The sequence below is a fragment of the Geotrypetes seraphini genome, chromosome 2 (genome assembly GCF_902459505.1).
Source record: "Geotrypetes seraphini chromosome 2, aGeoSer1.1, whole genome shotgun sequence".
Classification (NCBI taxonomy): Eukaryota; Metazoa; Chordata; class Amphibia; order Gymnophiona; family Dermophiidae; genus Geotrypetes; species Geotrypetes seraphini.
The window spans coordinates 191,084,067-191,109,613 of NC_047085.1; positions in this window are offsets into that span (position 1 = coordinate 191,084,067).

A 25,547-nucleotide genomic window follows, 5' to 3' on the forward strand; every position below is an offset into this window, starting at 1 on the left:
CACTATCACCTCAGTAACAACCATACAAAAATAGACAAATATACCCCCCTCCCTTTTTACTAAACCACGATAGCAGTTTTTAGCGCAGGGAGCTGCGCTGAATGCCCAGCACTGCTCTCGACACTCATAGGCTCCCTACGCTAAAATCCTCTATTGCGGTTTAGTAAAAGGGGACCTTAGTGTAAAATATAGACAGCAGATATAAATTCAGACACATTTTGATCACTAAATTTAAAATAAAATCATTTTTCCTACCTTGTCTGGTGATTTCATGAGTCTCTGGTTGCACTTTCTTCTTCTGACTGTGCATACAATCTTTCTTCCCTTCTTTTAGCCTGTATGCTTCCTCTCCTCCAGACCTCATTCCTTCCCCCAACTTTTCCTTCCTCTTCCCTGCCCTTTCTTTCTCTCTGCCTCCCTTTCTTTTTTTTCTGTTTCTCTTCTTTCCTTCTGTCTCCCTGCCTGCCTTTTTTCTTTCTTTCTCCCTGCCTTCCCCCAAGCCACTGCCACTGCCATTGCCATCGAGGACCAGGACCCAAACGCCACCAATAACAGGCCCCAAGCTCTCCCTGCTTCGGCCAACCAGCATTCCTCTCCCCGACGTCAATTCTGCCGTCGGGAAGAGGAAGGCTGATCAGCCCAAGATCGTGATCAACCTATTGGGGGAAATGCTGCCGGGTCCTACCTTCGCAGAAACAGAAAGTAGGCAGGACCCGGCAGGAAGAAGAACAAATGCTTCACTAACCTGTCACCTGCATTAGCCCGTAGCGAACGCTTGCTTCAGGGCTCTCAACATGTGCATGCCGGCTTCCCTTCTCCCCCCTCCCCCCCCCCGGACATAACTTCCAGTTTCGGAGGGAAGAGAAGAGAAGCCGGCACGCACATGTTAGAGCCCGGAGCATAAGTTCGCTACGGGCTGAAATCTCCAAGCAGTTTTTTTGGGTTTTTTTTAAAATGTTCAGCAGCGGCAGATGACAGCTGGGCGGACCGCCCAGCTAAAAGGCCCTAGGGAGAACACTGGAGAGGAAGGCTGATCGGCCCGTAGATGAGGACGGCAACACGAGTCTATCACGGAGCCCGGGATGGGCTCCGCAATCGACTCAAGTTGCCTTCCTGAGCTACTGGTCGATCGCGATCGACGTATTGGGCACCCCTGCTGTAGGTGATTGCTTCCTGGAACAACTTGTCAAGGAAAACATGAGAGGAAATGCAATTCTGGTCTTAATTGTAAATGGGCTGCAAGGACCGGCACAGGATGTAGAAGTAGAAGGGGCGCTGGGAAACAGCGATCACAATATGATCCGCTTCAATCTGGAAACAGGGGTAAAACATTGGTCTAGAACGACGGCCACGGCACTAAACTTCCGAAAAGGGAATTGCGAAGGGATGAGATGCATGGTGATGAAGAAGATTAAGAAGAGGATAAACACTGTAAAGACGCTAGAGCAAGCTTGGTCTCTTTTTAAGGATATGGCCACCGAGGCGCAAAATCTATATATACCGCGTATCAACAAGGGATCAAAGAGAACAAAGAATAAAGAACCGGCGTGGCTCACTGTAGAAGTTAAGGAAGCGATCAGAGACAAAAAAACTTCATTTAAGGAGTGGAAAAGACCAAAAACGGATGAAAACTGGAATAAGCACAAGCAACATCAACAAAGGTGCCATAAGGCAGTAAAAGGGGCCAAAAGAGACTATGAGGAAAAAATAGCCAAGGAACTGAAAGGGACTATAGCTGAACTGCTTCAACTAATAGCCAATCTGTCGATCAAATCGGGAAAGATTCCGGAGGACTGGAAGGTGGTGAATGTTACGCCGATCTTCAAAAAAGTTTGAGGAGAGACCCAGGAAACTACAGACTGGTGAGTCTGACCTCGATACCGGGAAAGATGGTAGAGGCGCTGATAAAGGACCGCATCATTGATCACCTTGATGGACACGGTCTGATGAGGACCAGCCAGCACGGTTTCAGCAAGGGCAGATCTTGTTTGACAAACTTTCTGCACTTCTTTGAGGGAGTAAACAGGCAGATAGACAAGGGCGATCCAATCGACATTGTATATCTGGACTTTCAGAAGGCATTCGACAAGGTTCCGCATGAACGACAACTTCGGAAAATTGTGAGCCATGGAATCGAGGGTGAAATACTCACGTGGATTAAAAACTGGCTGGAGCATAGGAAACAAAGAGTGGGGGGTAAATTGTCAATACTCGGACAGGAAGAGCGTCACTAGTGGGGTGCCGCAGGGCTTGGTGCTTGGACCCGTGCTCTTCAACTTCTTTATAAATGATCTAGACATAGGTACGATGAGCGAGGTGATTAAATTTGCGGATGATACAAAGCTATTCAGAGTGGTGAAGACACAGGAGGATTGCGAAGACCTGCAACGTGACATAATCAGGCTTGAGGAATGGGTATCGACATGGCAGATGAGGTTCAACATCAATAAATGCAAAGTGATGCATGTCGGTAACAAAAATCTCATGTATGAATATAGGATGTCCGGGGCGAAACTTGGAGATACCTCCCAGGAAAGGGACTTGGGAGTTCTGATCGATAAGTCGATGAAGCCGTCCATACAATGTGCGGCAGCGGCAAAAAGGGCAAACAGAATGCTAGGAATGATAAAGAAGGGGATTATGAACAGATCGGAGAAGGTTATCATGCCACTGTACCGGGCCATGGTGCACCCTCACCTGGAGTACTGCGTGCAGCACTGGTCGCCATACATGAAGAAGGACACGGTACTACTCGAAGGGGTCCAGAGAAGAGCAACTAAGATGGTTAAGGGGTTGGAGGAGCTGCCGTACAGTGAAAGATTAGAGAAACTAGGCCTCTTCTCCCTCAAACAGAGGAGATTGAGAGGGGACATGATTGAAACATTCAAGGTACTGAAGGGGATAGACTTAGTAGATAAGGACAAGTTGTTCACCCTCTCCAAGGTAGGGAGAACAAGAGGGCACTCTCTAAAGCTGAAAGGGGCTAGATTCCGAAAGAACGTAAGGAGGTTCTTCTTTACCCAGAGAGTGGTAGAAAACTGGAACGCTCTTCCAGAGTCTGTCATAGGGGAAAACACCCTCCAGGGATTCAAGACAAAATTAGACAAGTTCCTGGTGAACAAGAGCATATGCTGGTAGGGCTAGTCTCAGTTAGGGCGCTGGTCTTTGACCAGAGGGCCGCTGCGTGAGCGGACTGCTGGGCATGATGGACCACTGGTCTGACCCAGCAGTGGCAATTCTTATGTTCTTAAGTTCTTAGCATTTAGCACGCATTAAATCGGTTAACGTGCCTTAGTAAAAGGACCCCTTTGTTATCTTCTCTCTGGAGGGACCTCTATACCAAAGCCTTGAAGGGACCAACCCTCCTCCCTTCCAGAGAGAACCTGCTCATTTGGATAAGGGTATGTTTGCACAGAATGAAAAGGGGAGAGGACTGGGAGTTAATGAATGTTCATAGGCCTGGGCTATGAATTAATCAACAGAGCATCCCTACTTACCCTGGCTTGCACTGCTCTTGTTTTAATCTGTATGGGCAAAGCAACCAAAGTCTCTTTATCTTTAGTTATCTTTCCTCTTGTTAAACCATTTTCTTAACCTTTCTGCTTTGCAGTTTCTGACTCTCTCTCTCTCTCTCTCTCTTTCTTGCCTTCTTTCTCAGATTTCATTTTGGGTAGAGTTCTGATCTGCAAATCTGGTATGGAAGTTACATAACCCTTTTTAATTTTGACTCTCATAAGGGCTTTTGACCCTTCAGCTATGTGCAAACAGCCTACTTCTATTGACAAATAAAGAAAAAACAAAGTGTGGCTTGCTTAATTTATTTTTAAGTGGTGAGTACTGATATGCACATTAAAAAATTATTTTCTATGATTATTCCTTTGGCAATTTTTGATCTCCTGCTGATATCTAAGTGCTCATTTGTTGTAGAATAAATGCAGAAATACAATGCAATATCAACAGTGTGTGAGATAAGTCATCCCAAGCAGGATGCGAACATATTAATAAAATGAGGAACTTTGAACGTGCTACTGAGAGATTGAAATTAAGAGGCATATCACAGCATGGAATCTATTATCATTCAGTCATCCATAGTCTTTGCTGTCTAATCCTCTGAAAGGACCATCAATTTTATCATTCTAACAGTATTATTTTATAGAAAAGGGGTAAGAATCAGAAGTGCTGCTGCTATAAACTTATTTCTATAGGGCTGCTAGATGTAGTCAACACTGTACATTATATGAGTAGAGAATGGCATGGGGACAAATTTTTCCTCATCCCCACGGGAATTCCTTTTTCTGTCCTGTCCCCGCAAGTTCTTTTCCTGTCCCTGCCCCATTCCTGCGAGCTCTGTCCTCATCTGCACAAGCCTCAAACACTTTAAGATCATAAGTAGCAGCATTCTAGAGCTCACTGTGATATCATAATGCCTCATTCCACCAATGCCTAAGCTCTGTCCTCATCTGCACAAGCCTCAAACACTTTAAAATCATATGTGTTTGAGGCTTGTGCGGTTTAGGCAGAGCTTACAGGAACGGGGCAGGGACATGGACAGCGACAAAACTCATGGGGACGGTACGGGGAAAATCAGTTCCTGTGGGGAAGGGGAAAAATTTGGCCCCGTGTCATTCTCTATAAGTAGGTACTTTCACTGTTCCTATTCCATTGACCCTATCTGGGGCAATGGAAGATTAAGGAGTCCTTTAACTAAGGTGTATTAATGGATTTAGTGTATGCTAAATGCTGAACAGCCCATTATAAACCCATGGGTTGTATAACACTGAATTCATTACTGCACCTCAGTGAAGGGAGCCCTAAGTGACTCATCCAGGATTACAAGAAACATAGAAACATAGAAATTTGATGGCAGATAAAGGCCAAATGGCTCATCCAGTCTGCCCATCCGCAGTAACCATGATCTCTTTCTGTCTCTAAAAGATCCCACGTGCCTAGCCCATGCCTTCTAGATTTTCAGAAAGCTTTTGATAAAGTTGCTCACGAAAGGCGCCTGAGAAAATTAGAATGTCATGGGATAGGTGCAAAGTTCAGTTGTGGATTAGGAATTGGTTATCAGATAGAAAACAGAGGGTAGGGTTAAATGGTCATTTTTCTCAATGGAAGAGAGTAAACAGTGGAGTGCCGCAGGGGTCTGTACTGGGACCGGTGCTATTTAACTTATTTATAAATGATCTAGAAATTGGAATGACAAGGGAGGTGATTAAGTTTGCAGATGACACTAAACTGTTCAAAGTTTTTGAAACGCATGCGGATTGTGAAAAATTGCAGGCGGACCTTAGGAAACTGGAAGACTGGGTGTCCAAATGGCAGATGAAATTTAATATGGACAAATGCAAAGTGATGCACATGGGGAAGAATAACCTGAATCACAGTTACTAGTTGCTAGGGTCCACCTTGGGGGTTAACACCCAAGAAAAGGATCTGGGTATCATTGTAGACAATACGATGAAACCTTCCGCCCAATGTGTGGCGGTGGCCAAAAAAAGCAAACAGGATGCTGGGAATTATTAAAAAAGGGATGGTTAATAAGACTAAGAATGTCATAATGCCCCTGTATCGCTCCAAGGTGCGACCTCATCTGGAGTATTGCGTTCAATTCTGGTCTCCTTATCTCAAGAAAGATATAGTGGCGCTAGAAAAGGTTCAAAGAAGAGCGACCAAGATGGTAAAAGGGATGGAACTCTTCTCGTATGAGGAAAGACTGAAATGGTTAGGGCTCTTCAGCTTGGAAAAGAGATGGTTGAGGGGAGATATGACTGAAGTCTACAAAATCCTGAGTGGAGTAGAATGGGTACAAGTGGATCGATTTTTTACTCAGTTGAGTGGTTATCAGTCTGGAGGACAGGTTGGTCTTGGTTGCTTGAGAATAGAAAAATATTTTTAAATTTTATAGTGGATTTTTGGCTAATGTTAATTAGGTTCAAGCCTTACCTATTTTTGTGGCAAGGGCTGTGTTTGGTTATGTCATACAGTGATTTTCTGTCACTTTTGTGTTGAGGTGCAGAGCTCTTGTATTTAAATGGAATGTAGTAACAATTAAATTAATTTTGTCCTGGTTAACATTAAGAAACAGGATAGAAAGTATCTTTTTGATGTTGTAAGAAGTAGTACTGAGGAAACATTTATTGATGAGTTCTGGTTATTTATAAAAACCAGTTGTGAATTGGAGTGAATTCTGTCACTAAAATATTTTGGTTTAGATAACCATTTGATTTATAACCTTGATTTATAACCATTTGATTTATAACCTTGTGGGTGGGAAAAAGTTTAGGGAAATTCTAATTATCCATTTTTTTCTCTGGGTAGCTAGTCAAAAGTAAAGAAACAAATATAAATTTCAGGGTGTCCTAGGGTTTTGCTTCCTCTGGGGTTTTTTTAGTTAGGGAGTAGGTACGCAATTTATTGAAGCTGAATCTCCTGAAAAGAAGAAGCGCTGGTACCCAACGGCTCTGCAGAAAAAAGTACACCTGGACCCTGTGAGGAAAAAATTATTTCAAAGAACTAAATTCTTTGAGAAAGATTTTATATGGAAACTTGTTCTAAAGTTATATAGATATATGCATTTTGTTAGATTTGTAAAAATAAACTAACAAAAACTTTTAGAACCAGTATTTGTTTAAAAGGTTTCATTTATTGTTCACCCAGTATCTTTTACTTAGGGTAGATTTTATATTTTATGCTAACTTTTCACTCTTTTTAGAAACATTCTCACTTTGACTTATAAGGTAACCTGACTACAGAAGGTGAAGAGAGTGAGAATTGATAATCAGAGAGTGAGGGGTTACACTATGCCCTCTCATTCCAGAGCTTCCTTTCAAATGAAAGAGACTCGATCATGCACATGTATGCCACGTAGGTATTTAAACATCTCTATAATATCTCCCCTCGTCTGTTATAGTAGGAATTGAACCCAGTTCCCCAGGATCTCAGCTCATTGCACTAACTATTAGGCTAATGCTGCAAGCCAGTTGGCTTTTCAGGCTATGTACCTTAAGTAAGCACGGGATGCATTTACATTCATTTATTTATTTCATGTGCAGTGTCTTGTGCATATTCTGTAAAGATAGCCTAAAAGCACAACCAGCAGTGGCGTGCGGTGACATTTATAGTAGGGGATTCAGTAGATGAGCTAAACCAGGGGTGACCAACCTCAGCCCTCAGCAAGTCCGGTTTTCAGGACTTCCACAATGAATGTGCATGAGATCTATATGCATACAATGGAAGCAGTGCATGTAAATAATATCATGTATATTCATTAGCTAAATCCTGAAAACCTGACTAGACTGAGGCTCTCAAGGACCCAGGTCAGACACTCCTGTGATAAACATACCATTAACATTACATACCATTAACCATTAACGTCACACGTCTAGGTCTCGTTCCGAGAATCACCTATAACATTTGCCACTTCTCCTTTTGACTTCTGTATTGGTGTAAAGAAATTTAAATTCTATATCACTACCACTTTGCCAAAATCAATTTTTCAGATTTATAAACAGACTGACATCGTGTTGTGTAGAACTGCAAATTACATCATATACTCGTATAACACCCCCTCCCACCCTTCCTCCTCTACTTTTAAATTAGCAATCTTGTATACATAAAAGAAACCCTCCGACTCCAGTTTGTTTAAACTGCCTGGTAAAACCATCATTAACTGATAGCATCATTCAACAAATTCTTCTATGCGGGTTTGAAGTTTGAATTCTCTGCAGGATCCTTGAAGCTCAAATTCTGTATCATAAACTCCATATTACCTAACAATGAAGCTACAACCTTACAACTGGCCACACACACAAAAAAATGTCAAATTATGATCAGCAACTCAGGAACAACACATGCTCTTTCAACTTTCAGAATGTTGGGGATCATTAAAAAGGGTATCACGACCAGGACGAAGGAAGTCATCATGCCGCTGTATCGTGCAATGGTGCGCCCAAATCTGGAGTACTGTGTCCAGTACTGGTCGCCGTACCTCAAGAAGGACATGGCAGTACTTGAGGGAGTTCAGAGAAGAGCGACTAAACTGATAAAAGGTATGGAAAACTGTTCATACGCTGACAGGTTGGAAATGCTGGGGCTATTTTCCCTGGAAAAGCGGAGACTTAGAGGAGACATGATAGAAACCTTCAAAATCCTGAAGGGCATTGAGAAGGTAGACAGGGACAGATTCTTCAGACTGTGGGAAACCACAAGTACAAGGGGGCACTCGGAGAAATTGAAAGGGGATAGGTTTAGAACAAACGCTAGGAAGTTCTTTTTTACCCAGAGGGTGGTGGACACATGGAACGTGCTTCCGGAGGTTGTGATAGGCCAGAGCATGCTACAGGGGTTCAAGGAAGGTTTAGATAGGTTCCTAAAGGATAAGGGGATTGAGGGGTACAGATAGAAGCAGAGGTAGGTTATAGGAATAGTCAGGGACCACTTCACAGGTCATAGGCCTGATGGGCCGCCGCGGGAGCGGACCGCTGAGCACGATGGACCTCTGATCTGACCCAATGGAGGCAACTTCTTATGTTCTTATGTTCTTAACTGTTACCGGTAGAAAATTTGTTTAACACAGTTGGGGGGGGGGGGTGATGACACTACTGCAGTGCTTCTCAGCTCAATACTTGTGTCACACCCAGTCAGTCGTGTTTTGGGGATATTTACAATGAAGATGCATGAGATGGTTTACAGAGGCATTGTATGATAATCTCTCTCATTCATATTCATTGTGGATAACCCCAAAATTTGACTGGCAGGGTGTGCCCAGCACTGCTCTACCAGAAGTGGAGAGACCTCACTACTTATGAACATTTTTATTTTTCGAACAGACCAGACACTTTGAAAAATAATACGGATCCTTGAATAAGACACTCACCTATAATAACCCTAACCCACGTAGGAAGACAGGCCCTAGAGAAACAAGATACAGTACAACCTTGGTTTGCGAGCACAATTCATTCTGAAGACATGTGTGTAATCTAAAACACTCGTATATCAAACCGAATTTTCCCATAAGAAATAATGGAAACTCAGACAATTTGTTCCACAACCCAAAAACTTTAATACAAAATACTGTATGTACTTGTATTGCAAGACTTTGCTTGTTTATCAAGTTAAAATTGAATCAAATGTCTTGCTTGTCTTGCAAAACACTTGCATACCAAGGTTTTACTGTATCTGCTACTAGAAAACTGGAACAAGATGGACTGTTAAACAGGGTTACCAGATTTCCTCTTTAAAGAAAGAGGACACCTGGCTCCACCCCATTCTGCCCCAGCCCTGTCCTGTTCCACTCCCAGCCCAGCCTCACCCCCACATGAACCTCATGTCTCCCTCAGGACCACATCTGGAGGTCCTCTGCGCATGCACGGACATCGACGCAATGATATCACATGCACACTGGGTTTTGGGAATCCTTCCGGGCACCCAGACAGTCCTCTATAAAAGGACATGTCCAGGTTTTCCCAGATATCTGGGAACCCTACTGTTATAGATACCTACATAGACATCACATTGCCAGCAAAATCCTTCATCTCAGTTGCAGATGCAGAACATGACTCTCACCTTATAAACTAAACTAAACTAAGGGCTCCTTTTAACAAGCAGCGCTAGCAGTTAACGCACGTTAAACCACCGGCCGCGCTAGCCGCTAACGCCTCCCTTGAGCAGGCGGTAATTTTTAGGCCAGAGCGGGGGTTAACGCATGATGAAAAGTCGTGCGCGTTAACCCCGCTAACGCGGCTTGATAATAGGAGCCCTAAACCTTAGGCATATATACCGCATCATCTCTATAACAGTAGAGCTCGGCACGGTTTACAAGAAATTAGAAAGGAGAACAGATACAATAGGATTTGGAATAGTATGGAGAGGAGCGGAGTTTACAACTTTGAAAATAGCCAAGTTTTCAGATGTGTTCGAAATGGTTGGAAAGAGCCCAGATCGCGCAGTTGAATAGGAAAATTATTCCACAGCTCAGTAATTTTGAAAAGTCGAGACTTCCCTAGTTTGCCAATGTAGGTAATGCCTTTCAATGTAGGAAAGGACAATTTTAATTTTTGAGTAGATCTGGTAATGTCAGATTTTACAGAATTCCAAGACAGGGGAATTAAAGGATAGAAAACAGAGAACTGCAAAAAAATAATAATAATAATAATACGCAGACAAAAAATGAAAGCAAATGTATATAAAACACTAGAGAAATAGAAAGAAATGTATGTCCTCCTATACAGTGTAAAATAAAGCCAACAGATGTAAATTCTCAACACCAACATAATTCAATCACTAAACTAAAAATAAAACCTTTTTTTCTACCTTTCTTGTCTGGTGATTTTATTATTCTAATCATCTTATTCTGCTTTCCTCTGACTGTGATCTTTAACTCAGTTTCCAGGCCTCCTTTCCATCTGCTATTTAAAAAGAAAAGACTCTACTCTTCCCACGAGCCTTTGATGAAGACTTCATTAAAATAAGACCTTGGCTGGGAAATAGTGATGGCAGTTTAGCTTTTTCTGTCATTTATATTCATCCATATGTTTTGTTGTTGGTATTTTGATTATGCGTGTTGAAAATTGTGAGCTGCCTAGAACTTTGTGATTGAGCAGTATAATAATTATTAAATAACTCCCCTCCCCCTTTACAAAACCGTAAAAGCAGTTTTTAGCACACTGAATGCTTTGTGCTGCTCCCGACACCCATAAAGTTCCTATGAGCGTCGGGAACAGCGCAGAGCATTCAGCGCGCCAGTCTTGTATGTATGTCTGATTTCTAGGGCTTTCGGACTGCTACTACTACTTATTATTTCTATATACACAGCACTGTACATTAAACATTCAAGAGACAGTACCTGCTCAGTAGAGCTTATAATCTAATCACAAACCCAGTGGGTAGCTCAAAAGTTGTAACACATGATATAATTAAAGTATTGTAGCAGCGGGATATCAGATTTGACCTTAAAGTTTATAGCACTCATCGGGCCTGTCGCTTCTTCATTCATCCCTTCTTAATATACTTATATTTCATTTTTCATTATATTCTTTTTTATAGATTATTTTATCATTTTTCTTGTTCTATTAATAAGTTAAATAATTTAAATAACTTAGCTTTTTTTGAAAAATCTGCAATATGCATAGTTCACCACTGCTGCTCCAGCATTAAGGTGATACTCCCCCGTGCCGAGGCGTTTCGCATATCTTTGTCAAGCATGGGGATTCTTAGTTTAATAACATCACTACCGACGGCATAACAAGTAGTGATGTTATTAAACTAAGAATCCCCATGCTTGACAAAGATATGTGAAACGCCTCGGCACGGGGGAGTATCACCTTAATGCTGGAGCAGCAGTGGTGAACTATGCATATTGCAGATTTTTCAAAAAAAGCTAAGTTATTTAAATTATTTAACTTATTAATAGAACAAGAAAAACGATAAAATAATCTATAAAAAAGAATATAATGAAAAATGAAATATAAGTATATTAAGAAGGGATGAATGAAGAAGCGACAGGCCCGATGAGTGTGAGCGGTTCACAAAGAAGAAGAACTGGACAATCAGTAAAATATACATACTAAATGTAGTAAAATTGAAGTTAAGAACAATTATGTAATAAATGTATCAAATAAATGTTTTTTAAATCCTTCTAAAAGCAGTATACGAAAACATTTGAAAGATCAAAGGAGTCAACCAAGAATTAAATTTTCCTAATTGAAAAGCAAATGTCATTTAAAAATCTCTTGAATCGACGGGACTTAATAGAAGGGTACATAAACATAAAATCATTACGGGTATTTTTTAATGATCAATAACAGGTAAATTGGGAGACTAAGTAACCCAGAGCCAAACCAAAAAGAACTTTAAAACAGAGACAACTACATTTAAAAAGAATACATGCTTCAAAAGGCAACCAATGTAGTTGCTGATAAAAAGGTTCATAGACAGTGGAGCGCAAGACGTCAGCGTGCTAACAATACAGTGCCGACAATTCGGTGCAAGACAGAAGCATGCGGGGAAAAAGTAATTTTTAAAGAGCTTCGACGGGAGGTTTGGGGTGGCAACCCCCCCCCCACACACACACACACACACACACTTTATTGGTTAGTGTTCGCGCTGCTATTGGAGGGGGGTTTGGTGGGCTATAGCCCTTTTCTGCCGCTTTTTTCTATGTTTCTATGTTTCTATTATAGCATAAACGGAACTTTTTCTGATTTTTGGGGGGAAAAGTTCCATTTTCTCTATAATGTGGGGGGTTTCACCCCCCCCCACACACACACACACACCCGCAACGGCAGCGCTAACACTAACCAATTGTCGGTGCTGGATTGTCAGCGCGCTGGCGTCTGGCGCGCAATTATCCCGTCACCGATAAAAAGGACTGATATGATCATACTTCTTCAGACCAAAAATTAAACGCACTGCTGCATTTTGTATTAAACAAATACGTTTTAAATTTTTCTTGTAAGATGCCAAATAGATAATATTACAATAGTCAAGAATTGATAAGATTAAAGATTGTACCAAAAGTCTAAAAGAAGCGATGTCAAAATATCTTTAATAGTTCGTAATTTCCAAAGGGTCCGAAAACATTTCATTATCAAATGTTAATCGACGATCTAGTATAACCCCAAAAATCCTAATAGATGGGACAATATCAAAAATATGGTTATTAATTAAAACTTGTTTGTCTGAAATAATGTCATCTGGACTAGCAAGAAAAAACTTAAAGTGGCCAAACAGGTTGAAAAGGCAACTGCGAAAGCTAAAAGAATGCTTGGGTGCACAGGGCGATGAATGGCCAGTAGGAAAAAGGAGGTATTGATGCCCCTGTATAAGACTCTGGTGAGACCTCATTTAGAATATTGTGTACAATTCTGGAGACCACATTTTCAAAAAGATATAAACAGGATGGAGTCGGTCCAGAGGAAGGCAACTAAAATGGTTGATGGTCTACATCAGAGGTAGGCAATTCCGGTTCTCAAGAGCCGGAGCCAGGTCAGGTTTTCAGGATATCCACAATAAATATGCATGAGATAGATTTGCATCTCAAGGAGGCAGTGTATGCAAATCCATCTCATACATATTCATTGTGGATATCCTGAAAACCTGACCTGGCTCCGGCTCTCGAGGACCGGAATTGCCTACCCCTGGTCTACGTCATAAGGTGTACGGGGGCAGACTTAAAGATCCCAATATGTATACTTTTGAGGAAAGTTGGGACATTTAAATATCTATGTGGCATAAATACACATGAGGCGAGTCTTTCAATTGAAAGAAAACTCCAGAGTGAGAGGGTATAGAATGAGGTTAAGCAAAAGAGTGGTAGATGCATGGAAGTCTCCCAGTAGAGGTGGTGGAGAAAAAGACTGTGTCTGAATTCAAGAAAGTTTGGGACAGGCACCTGGAATCTCTTAGGGAGAGGAGGAGATAGTGGATGCTGTGGAAGGGCAGACTAGATGGACCATTTCGCCTTTATCTGCCGTCATGTTTCTAAGGATCAAATGCTCTCAAAGGACTGGCCATAACATCTGCAGCTGTCAAACAGGCAGGTAAGCACTGTTTCGTTCACATCTTTCACCCCTGGGGAAGTGGAGGAGGGTCATGCTTCTATCCCTCCAATGGTCATTTAATTGGTTTGAGCATCTTTTTGGCACTTATTCATTTTTTAAACAGGTCTAGCCTCAAACATCTAAAGTGTGCCCTGGACGTTTTCTAAAACATTTGATTATGTCAGAAAAACAAGACATAAGCCCACCCAAAATATGCCTGTAACGCCCCCTTGAGATTTAGTTGAACTGCAGACGAACAGCATAGAAATTCATCTAGAAAATAGGTTTTAAAAATAGTGATTTGGACAGTTTGGCAAGAAAAATGTCCATTTGGCACTTTATGCCACTTTTTGGACATTTTTCTCTTTTGAAAATGAGCCCCAAAATAACATAGTAGATGAAGTCAGATAAAGACTTATATACTCCATCCAGTCTGCCCTACAAAATAAACTCATAGCATGAGATATGATATGATTCTACATATGCATACTTACTTCTTGAAAATTATCACCAGCTGAAACCTGGAGGCATTTCTTAAAGGGCCTTTATGAAAGTTCTGCACACCTTCTGGATCAAAACCCATATACTTTGAAGGCAACAGCAGACCCCACCTTGCAAGATCCATGAATCCCCCAAATGCATCCCCCATCCCACAGACAACATCCCCACCACCGTCAAAGACACCTCTGAATCCTTCTTCATAGCCTCCCCCCTTCCAAAAGATACCCCTCCCCCACATAGGCCCTAACCAGGCCTACCTCAGAAATAAGTTAAAGGGAAAAATGATCCCTAGTCACTCATGCCCCCTCTGTTGCCTGATTCAAAATGGCACCAGTTCAACCTTAGGAGAGGTACTACTGCTAGGGGTTGAGCTGCCCTATAATGTCTTCCCACTGCATAAGGAATGGAAACACCACTACAATGTGCACATTGGGCTGCTCTTGTCTACTTTTTTCAGCAATGATTCGGTCTGACCCTTCACTCTTAGAATAGTTAAGCTCTGCAATGCATTGCCAGATGATGTGGTAACAGTGATTAACATAAATGGGTTTGAACACGTTCCTGGAGGAACAGTCCATAGTTTGATATTGAGACAGACAAGAGGGAAGACACTGCTTGTCCTGAATCGGTAACATGGAATGTTGCTTTTATTTGGGTTTCTGCCAGGTACTTGTGACCTGGATTGGCCACAATGGAAACAGGATACTGGGATTGATGGATCATTGGTCACTCTAACCCAGTATGGCTATTGTTATGATCTTATGTTTGTTCTTATGCACCTTTCTACTTATATGACCAAATGGCATGAAACCACAGACCAGCCATCAATCATGGAGCAAGACGAATGCAAAGAGAAATAAGAGATTATGAACATAAGAACATAAGCAATGCCTCTGCTGGGTCAGACCTGATGTCCATCATGCCCAGCAGTCCGCTCACGCGGCGGCCCAACAGGTCCAGGACCTGTGCAGTAATCCTCTATTTATACCCCTCTATCCCCTTTTCCAGCAGGAAATTGTCCAATCCTTTCTTAAACCCCTGTACTGTACTCTGCCCTATTACGCCCTCTGGAAGCGCATTCCAGGTGTCCACCACTCGTTGGGTAAAGAAGAACTTCCTAGCATTCGTTTTAAATCTGTCCCCTTTCAACTTTTCCAAGTGTCCTCTTGTTCTTTTATTTTTTGAAAGTTTGAAGAATCTGTCCTTCTCTACTCTCTCTATGCCCTTCATGATCTTATAAGTCTCTATCATATCCCCTCTAAGTCTCCTCTTCTCCAGGGAAAAGAGACCCAGTTTCTCCAATCTCTCAGCGTATGAAAGGTTTTCCATCCCTTTTATCAGACGTGTTGCTCTCCTCTGAACCCTCTCGAGTAACGCCATATCCTTCTTAAGGTACGGCGACCAATATTGGACGCAGTATTCCAGATGCGGGCGCACCATCGCCCAATACAATGGCAGGATAACTTCTTTTGTCCTGGTTGTAATACCCTTCTTGATTATACCTAGCATTCTATTTGCTTTCTTAGCGGCCGCTGCGCACTGTGCCGTCGGCTTCATTGTCATGTCCACCATTACCCCCAAGTCCCTTTCTTGGGTACTCTCATTCAATAACATCCCTCCCATAAATCCCAAAATCTCACAACTGCCCTTTTTGGATTTCAGAATAATTGAAAGCCTTTTTGTTTAGATTAGTTTTACATAGCAACTGAATTATCTGGGAACATGGGCCCTACATGTCAGCTCAGGGATCACTGGTAAAGCTGCATGAGAAAGAACAGATCGAGTGAGCACACTGTATGTCTTGGACCTGCTGTATGTTTTTCACCTAGCCTGCAGGAAAACAATCTTTCATCCAATTTTTCAAAAAAGAAATCTCTGTTTTGATAGTAGACATAATAAACACTGATTCTACTTAGGCATCTAATTATAATTCTCAACATATTTGTATCCCATGGTTATTCTTTTAAACTTATGCCAGTAGTTATGGATTTTCTTCCCCCATACAGAGAGAATTTATTTTCCAGAACAACCCCCAAAAATAATATTTATAAAAATATGCAGTCTTCCTTAACGGATGAATTGTTTTAAATACAAAACCATAGCGTCAAACTAAATAATCGAAAGCGCTTGTTGCTTTGTTGGTCCCAGAAAAAGTAGAATACTTTTGAGTAATTGTGCATATCCAAGTTTCCTTAGACTAATGTGGCAAATTAATTCAATGGCTTCATAACTGCCAAAGGATCCTAGCGAACCTCTGTGCTATTTAAAAATCCCTTCGCTTCTTGCTGTTTCTTAAGATGTCACTTTTCTGTCTAGGTTGGCTGCTTGAAGGGCACCGGTGGCAGTGCCAGAGAAACTGCAGCTTCTCACGCCACACCAGTGCTAACCACTGTTTAAAATATATATAAGCCTTCTGCAAACATATCATTGTTTGGCAAATAGAGTTCTCTCATCACTTGGTCCTGTTCCTAACAGCACACAAAGGAGTACTCTGTAGCCAGGGGTAATAGCTGGTCCCATAACCTGGCACTAACACTTCAGAAGATTAATGACCCTATTAAAAACTGAGACAATACTAGGAAAAATCTTTGTATTAACCCTCTCACGCCCAACAACTGCAGCCTGCTCGTACCATCGATTTGTTGCACAGTGCTGATACTTGCACAGCTTTCCATAGGCATGTGGTTTTCCTTCTTGGTTATCCGAAATAAATGCATGTGCCTAACCATAGCGGCATGCAGGAATTGGTATGAATGCAAATGAAGATAACAGGGCTGTGGAATGAAAAAAGAAAAGATGATTTCTGGGTTTATAGACGGCTCTCTGGAAGAAAGTGCGCTATGGGGAGCTACTCAACAATTCAACAGCTGCCAGTATGACACCAATCAGGGTACACAAGATGTGTTAGAAGTATACACTCCATTTATAGGTACACTTCCCTCTCCCCATTTGCGGTTTTGACACTCGCGGTTTACTTCCCCTTTACTCTCACTTTTAGATTAGGAATTTAAGACACCAAGGCCTTCTATGCATAGGTTACCAGATTTTCTGTCTGGAAAATCCGGACCTTTAGTCCCGCCTCCAGGTCTGCCCAGTCCCACCCATCCCTGCCTTGGCTCCGCCTATCACACCCCTGATCCTGCCCCCCCCAAGCCCTCCCCAGCCTCTGCTCCAATCCCACCCCCTGCTGCCTGCTCTCATCAAGCAGGACACCCACACATGCACGGATATGACGCAATGATGTCACACACACGCATGCCTATGCATGACATCATTGCGTCGTATCCGCATATGCGCGGATGCCCTCCTCCCGAACAAAGTGCTGGGTTTTTAAAAGCCGTCCGGACCCCCGGACATGTCCTCAAAAGGAGGACATGTCTGGGGAAATGTGGACATCTGGTAACATAGTAACATACATAGTAACATAGTAGATGATGGCAGATAAAGACCCGAATGGTCCATCCAGTCTGCCCAACCTGATTCAATTTAAATTTTTTTTTTTTTTTAATTTTTCTTCTTAGCTATTTCTGGGCAAGAATCCAAAGCTTTACCCGGTACTGTGCTTGGGTTCCAACTGCCAAAATCTCTGTTAAGACTTACTCCAGCCCATCTACACCTACCCTATGCATAAACAATCCTCCTCCTCCAGCTAGTTTTCACTATCAGGTAAAACCACCATTTTAATTCATATCATTATTCAACAATTTCTTCTGTGTGTGAGTGAAGTCTGGATTCTCTATAGAATTGGACGGAATCTCAATAGAAGCCCTGCATCTCCAGTTCTGTATTAATAACTCCATATTCCCCAACCATGGCGCTGTCCCCCTTCCAACTTACCATATTCCAGGAACCGAACACATTCTTTCACTACTTTGTTTAAAGCAGACAGATTTTTGTTTGTATGATGACTCTACAGAATGTGGAGACAACTAATTCTGAGCATTCTTAATTTGGGGGGCCCCCAGAGTATGCTTTCAAATAAGGCTAGAAAACCAGAAAGCCCCTATGAATCAATACCCTTAAGGATTTTTGCTCTTCAAATACAAAACACCCTGCAAAAAAACATTTAAAACCTTACCAAACCATAACAGCACTAACCCACCTATGAAAAGACAGTGCTATAAATATTACACTAGACCAGGCCCTAGAGCACCGGTATACCTATTACTGGGAAACGAAATAAGCCAGAATGTTACAAATTCATAATCAGACTCTACATGCTAGCAGAATCCTTCACCTCAGTCGCAAATGCAGAATATGGACAGACCCTCGCCTGATACTCTGGGATATGGAGTTTAATGAGGCCAGGCGGATGACTGATTTGAAAGTTAAGGAGTTTTTATATATTCTGTTGGTGATCTAATTGTGCTGAACAGTCTATTATGTCTGTGAAATCTTTGTCAAAGTTTGTGAATTTTTAATATGGTTGTTTTAGATGTAATCCACTTAGGTTTGAAGAGGAATACAAATTTTTTTAATAAATTAAATTAAATAGGAAACCACAAAAAAACATGCAGACAAAAACTGAAATAGAGCCCCACCACACACACACAAGAAAGCCAGACTATATACCGTATATACTCGAATATAAACCAGGATTTTTAGGCCAAAAATTTGGCCCAAAAATGGGGGTCCCAGTTTACATTCGGGCAAGCACCCAGCACCCACTCGCTCCCCTCCCAGACTTATCCCAGGCCTCTACCCGGCCACCAGGCTCGGCACCCTGTCCCCCCTTCCCTGCCCTATCCATCATACCTCCTCTGCTGCTGGAATCCCTGGTAGTCCAGAGGTGTAGCGTGCAGGAATGAGCTTTCCACGCTCCTGCCCCGCTGCTAACCTGGTCAGTCGCTGCGGCGAGTTTCGGCTTCAGTCGCTGAGCGGCGGTGCTGAACAGCTTCCTGAAAGGCCCCTCCACACCAACTACAATGTGCTGATTTTCAGATTTTCTAAGCACAGAATGCTAAAAGAAGTAACAATCCACAGTATGTGATTGCATTCCTTGTATGTTCTAAAGACAGATTCTACTTCTACAGTCGACTCCATCTAAGTGTAGGTCGTTTAAGCGCACGCTTCGGTTATCCGCAGCCTACCACCACGGTCCTGGGTTGTTGGTTTTGTACATTAAAGTCAATGGACATAAACTCTGGATATTTGCAATTCGGATAAGCACACAATCCGCTTATGCGCACTGATGTCATAAGTCCAAGCTCTAGTCTTTCATGTTACATTCACTCTGGTTAAATGCAATCACGTTCTGACTGGGAATGGATAGGCTTCACACAGCAGCTTAAGCGCTGGGACAGCTGGGAAAGCGAGCGCTGGGACAGCTGGGAAAGTGAGTGCTCCGCTTCCACTCAAGCTGTAGGGCATAGCTTTCCTGTACTGTAGGCTCCAGCAGCCCACGCACCATATTTAAACTGAGTCTGCTTAGCTACAGCCTCCCCCTCCCCCCTCCCACTCCTATTAAGTGCACACTCCGTTTAAGCACACGTGGACACCCGGTCCAAAGGGCGTGCACTTAAGTAGAGTCAACTGTATATCATTATTATGTGCTATTTGTTTACATTTGGTATGTCCATAAAAAGGTGCCTTTGTTCATCGAGGCCTATTATATATTTTTTTTAATGTTCTTCCAGTGGCTTAGTAAGGAGGGTGAGGGGTGGTCCGGCCCGGATGCCATGTTGGTGTGGGCACCGGCTCCCCTCCTCCTCTCCGCCCCCCCGCCTCTTCCCACTCCTCCCATCATCACACGTGCACCCCTTCACTTCCCCTGTACCTCTAGTTGTTCACTGCCATGACCAACAACTTTAATGTGTTCTCTGTGACCATGTCGGCTATCCCACTGACATCACTTGTGGGCGCCACGCATAGGAAGAAATGTAAGAGGGAGAGCCGATGGGATTGCGAGGTGCGAGTTGAAGTTGTCGCTCGCGGTGGTGAACAACTAGAGCTACAGGGGAAGGGAAGGGGGAGGGGCCGCACATGGCAGAGGAGATTGGAGAAGGAGCAGGGGCACCACTGCCCCAGGCACCTCTCTCCCTCGCTACGTCACTGTGTTCTTCACAAAAAGTGGATTAATTGGTCGTACTGACCAATCAAGTTTCATCTTGTATTCTATGACAAAATGATTGGTTACTATGGGCCATAGGCAGCGGAACACTTTTTTTTGTGGGGGGGGGGCCTGAAAGCTCCTCGCCCGACCCTGCCCAATCTCTACCCTGACTTGCCCAATCTCTGCCCCCAAGACCCGCCCCTAAAATAGTACTAATTGTAATACAATTTTTTCCATTCATTTTTCATATATACATACAATATAATCTTATTAACAACACATAATGGTTAACCACAAAATTAAACCACTGTATGCTTCTAAACATTCATTCCAACCAGAGCACAGATAGCCCTTAAGCAAATATGGGACCACAAACTAAAAGTACTAATATATAAAAATGAAACCCTAAGATGCAAGACTCTGCATATAATGCAACACCAAGGAAACAATGACAAGTGTCCCCTAATACTGTGCAAAATATGAAGACAGTAGATGTAAATAGTAGTAGCAGTTGTAGTAAATTTGAAAAAACTGATACAAAACAATCATCACTTTACAAATTAACAAATAGAAATAAAACAAATAATGAGAAATAAGAAAATACCATTTTATTGAACTAATCCATTTTTCAATTAGCTTTCAGAGGCCAAATCTTTCTTCAGAACAGTACAGTATACTGCTGTTATGGGATCCTGTCCAGACCTGAGGAAAGGGATTTAGTCCCCCCAAAATTGCCTTTATTTACATTTTCTATTTATAAATTTTTATCAATACAGTTACAATACTACTTCATTCTACAAAAAGCAACAAAAAAATTATTTCTACCTTTTGTCTTTTCTGCTTTAATCATTTTCTCTTCGCTCTTCTTTCTATGCAGCATTCGTCCTCTCTCCCTTCCATGCAACATCTGCCCTCTTTACCCCTTCCACTCAGCCTCTGTTCTTTCTCTCTACCCCATCTATTGTCCACCCTCTCTCTGCCCCTTCTATCTACTGTCCGCCCTCTCTGCCCTTTCCATCCACTGTCCACCCTCTCTCTCTTCCATACGGCATCTTTCCTCTTTCTATGTCCCTTCAATAAACTGCATATCCTGTGCCCCTTCTCTCCTTTGTACATGATTCATTTCAGCTTCACCCCCTCTCCATTTTTCTGTCTCCACCCCCTCCTCTATGCTCTGGCAGCTCTCTCTTCTGTTTTCCTTCCTTCCTTCCCACTCTACCCCATGGTCTTGCATCTCTATCTCCTTCCCTCCCCCCATGCCCTGTCATCTCTCTCGTCACCTATCTCTCCCTCCATGCTCTGGCACCTTTTCTCCTTCCTTTCCCTGTGGTCTGCCATTTGTCTCCTTAGTTTCCCTTCCCTCCCCCAATTCTCTAGCATCTCTCTCCTCTCCTTCCATATCCCCCTCCCCCTCCATTATCTGGCATCTCCTCTCCTTCCTTTCTCTCCCTCCCTCCCTCCTTCCTTCCTTCCCCTGGTCTGGCATCTGTTTCCTTCCCTCCCCCCATGCCATGGCATCCCTTCCTCCCCCTCCATGGTCTGGTATCTCCTTTCCTTTCCCTCCCTCCCATGCACTTGACATCTCTCATTCCTCTCCTCTCCCTTCCATGGTCTTCCTTCTCCCTCTTTCCCTCGCCCTCCCCAGATGGGCGCAGCAGCAGCATTTCTCTTCCCTGGTCTTCTTTCTCCCTCTTTCCCTCTCTCTCCCCAATTGAGTGCAGCAGCAACATTTCTCTCCCCCCCCCTTCTCTAGTCTTCCTTCTCCCTCTTTCTCTTTCTCTCCCCAATTGAGTGCAACAGCAGCATTTCTCCCCCTCCCCCCTCCCACATGGACTTGGCCTCTCTCGTTCCTCTCCTGTCCCTTCCCTGGTCTTCCTTCTCCCCAATTCAGTGCGGCAGCATCATTTCTCTTCCCTCTTCCATTCCTCCTAATTCCCTATCGCAGTGCAGCATTCACAACTCGCTGCTCCTTCATGCGTCGGGACTTCCTCGCTGCCAAGTCCCACTTACATTCTGTTTCCACGAAGGCAAGACCCGGCAGCGAGGAAGGCCTGAAACAAGCAGGAGCAGTGAGTTGAACGCCTCCCTCCCTGCCCTATCTCCGGCCAATGCTGACCTAGCCAGCAATTGACTTCACCCATGCTCCAGGGCTCTAACACTGTGCTTGCCGGCTTCGCTTCTCCTCCCTCCCCCCTCATGACGTAACTTCTGGTTTCGTCAGAGAAGGGTCGGGAAGCCGGCAAGCATAGTGCTTTGAGCCCCAGAGCATGGACGAAGTTGCTTGCAGGCTACAGCGAGAAATAGGGCAGCTGCCCTGTTTGCTCTCCCTTAATGCCAGGCAATTTGGGGGGAGGCCAGGCCCCTGTGGGCCCTCCCTGTTCCGACGCCTATGCTATGGGCAAATTCTCAACTTTTGTAAACTTTCTTTTCTCCTGTCTTTATAAATAGGCTCTGTCTGTAACTCTCATTATTCATTCTTACTCAGTTTGTAAGAACATACCACCTGCCAAAGGGCCAGTTTATATGAGAGTGAAATATAATAGTTCATGTCAACTGTGTCTTGTTCTGTACATAAGTTGCAATGACATGTATTTGTTATATATGTTGCCAAGTTAGTTAACTGTTTAAAATTCAGAAGTAATGATTGTGAGTGAGGATGAGATAGAGAACATTCCAACCGAATTACTGGTACATGGTACGAGTCTGTAGGTTTAGAGACAGATTATGATCTTGGGTGTTTGTTTAGATTGCACTCTTTCCATGGGAAGACAGGTCCTCAGGGTGATCCAGGGTGGATATGCACAGTTCTGGACACTTTATAGTGTAAAACCCATGCTCCTCCCATATGATTTTCGCTCAGTGGTTCAAGCACTGATTTTGACTCGTTTAGGTTGATCGCTGGAATAGTCTTCCACTACAGGTGATTGAGGCCAGCAGCGTGCCTGATTTTAAGGCCAAATGGGATCGGCACATGGGATCTATTCACAGGGCAAAGGTAGGGGAGGGACATTAAGGTGGGCAGACTAGATGGGCCGTGGGCCCTTATCTGCCGTCTATTTCTATGTTTCTATGTTTCTATGTTAGACTACTGTAATATGCTTTTCTTGGGCCTGGTGAAAGTCATATGTAAGGCATTACAATAATTCATGAATTCAGCGGCTAGCCTGATTTGGGGTATTTCATGTAAAGAACACATTACTCTGGTGTTAAAGAAATTGCATTGGCTCCCAGTGGCTCAAAGGGATGTTATCAGTAGTTCATCAGAGTTTGTATGGGTATGTACCAGTGAACTATCGGAATTTGGGAAGTGTATCAGCCGGGGAGAGCGTTGAGGTCAGAAGATACTATGAGACTGATCTCTATGAAGGAAAATGTCCGATATGTTAAATTTAGAATAGCAATGATGTCTGTGGCAGGAGTGAAATTATGGAATAATCTTCTCGGCGTCCTGAGGACCTGTTCTGACCGGTTAAAGTTTAGAAATATATTAAAGACCAAACTATATGTTGAGGCCTTTTTTTTATTTCATGCTGCAAGTTGGTCAGGTTATCTTGAATGTGATTAAGATGATTTAATGTAGCATAGTTTGCTAATATATTGCCTCCCCAGTTTTCGAGGGATACTGCTAGTATGTGATTGTGCTGTAACTGAAGATGTTTTTTATATATTTTGTCTGGAAGTATTGTGAATGTTTTATTGTGAACTGCTTAGGGATAGGCGGTCTATAAATTTTAGAAATAAATAAATAAATAAAATGTCTGTTTCAAAGTCTCTGCTGATCAGAGCTCAGAAGTGCTCATTTTAGATCGTTCAACTTAAGGGCATGAAGAAGTTAAAGAACACTATTCTAGACCATTTTTTTCAAGCTTCACTATTTCACTCTTCATGTTATCAATATCTTCCAGGTTATCTATTCCAGGAGCATTTAAAGACAGAAATGTGCCCTATGTGGCACTCCCACAAATGCACCCAACCCACCTACTTCCATAATTCCAACAGGGAAAGCCAGAGGACAGGATGCAAGTTTAGCACCCTGGCTTCCCTTGTACCATTTGCAGCTGCACCAATTAGCTACAGTCCTGGTCCTCCCTATTGCAGATTTTCATATCAGCCACAAAGAGGCAAACTTTACCTACAATATCATTCACAAAAATGTTAAAAAGAACAAGATCAACGTGTAATTAAACTCTGGAATTAGTTGCCAGAGAATGTGGTAAATCAGTTAGCTTAGCGGGGTTTTAAAAAGTTTTGGATAGTTTCCTATAAGAAAAGTCCATAGGCCATTATTTAGATGGCTTGGGGAAATCCATTGTTTATTCCTAGGATAAGCAGCATAAAATCTGTTTTACTACTCGGGATCTAGCTAATAATAATAATAATTTATTTTTTTGTATACCACTATACCAAAAGTTCAAAGCGGTTCACAACAGAAAAGATACATACAGTCAGTGTATATAAAATACATAATAACACTTGGGACCTGGGTTGGCCAGTTGGAAACGGGATGCTGGGCTTGATGGATCTTCAGTCTGCCCACTATAGTAATTGTTATGTTCTTATATCTAATTAATGGTGGCAAACCATTAGTACCATTATCCTTTTAGGGAACTCCATTTACCATTACCTTTTGTTACGTTCCTTTCAGCCTGTTTCTAACACTGTCATACAGTTTATGGCCCTTGACAAGGTTCCTCAGTTTATATGGAACCATGTCAAAGGCTTTGCTAAAATCTAACTACACCACTTCCAGGAATGTCCTTTAAAACAACTTTCTGGGCACTTAGTCAAAGAAGCTAATTAGAACAAGGGAGTAGAGACAGCAGATGGCAAGCCACTGGGCTGGTTTTTGTAATGGTAATGGAATGAGAGCTTTAGCCATCATCAGCAAGAAGAACTGGAGGAAAATAGCCATGGTTTAGGCAATCATTTGGATTTAGCTCAAATCTTTTTCAATGTTAGTTTGAGGTTACTTATATCTAGTGGGTATTTTCCTGTCCCCTTTTGTACCTGAGGCAATGGATGGTTAAGTGACCAAAGGATTTGATTGAGGGAGTGTGCTAGATGTGGTGTATTTAGATTTTAGCAAAGCCTTTGACAGTATTCAACATGGGCAACTAATAAATAAACTGAGTACTCTCAAGATGGGTCCCAAAGTGATGGAAAATAGGGGATAGTTGTCAATAGAGATTGCTCTGATGAAAGGGATGTTACCAGTAGTGTGTCTTGAGGTTTGGTTCTTGGGCCTGTTCTTTTTAACATATTTGTAAGCAATATTCCTGAAGGACTGTGAGGTAAGATTTGCCTCTTTTGTGGATGATACTGAAATTTGCAACAGAGTAGACTTCCCTGGTGGTGTGGATAACATGAAGAAGGACCTAGTGAAGCTTGAGGAATGGTCTGACATTTGGCAGCTAAGATATAGTGCTAAGAAATGCCAGATGATGCATTTGGGC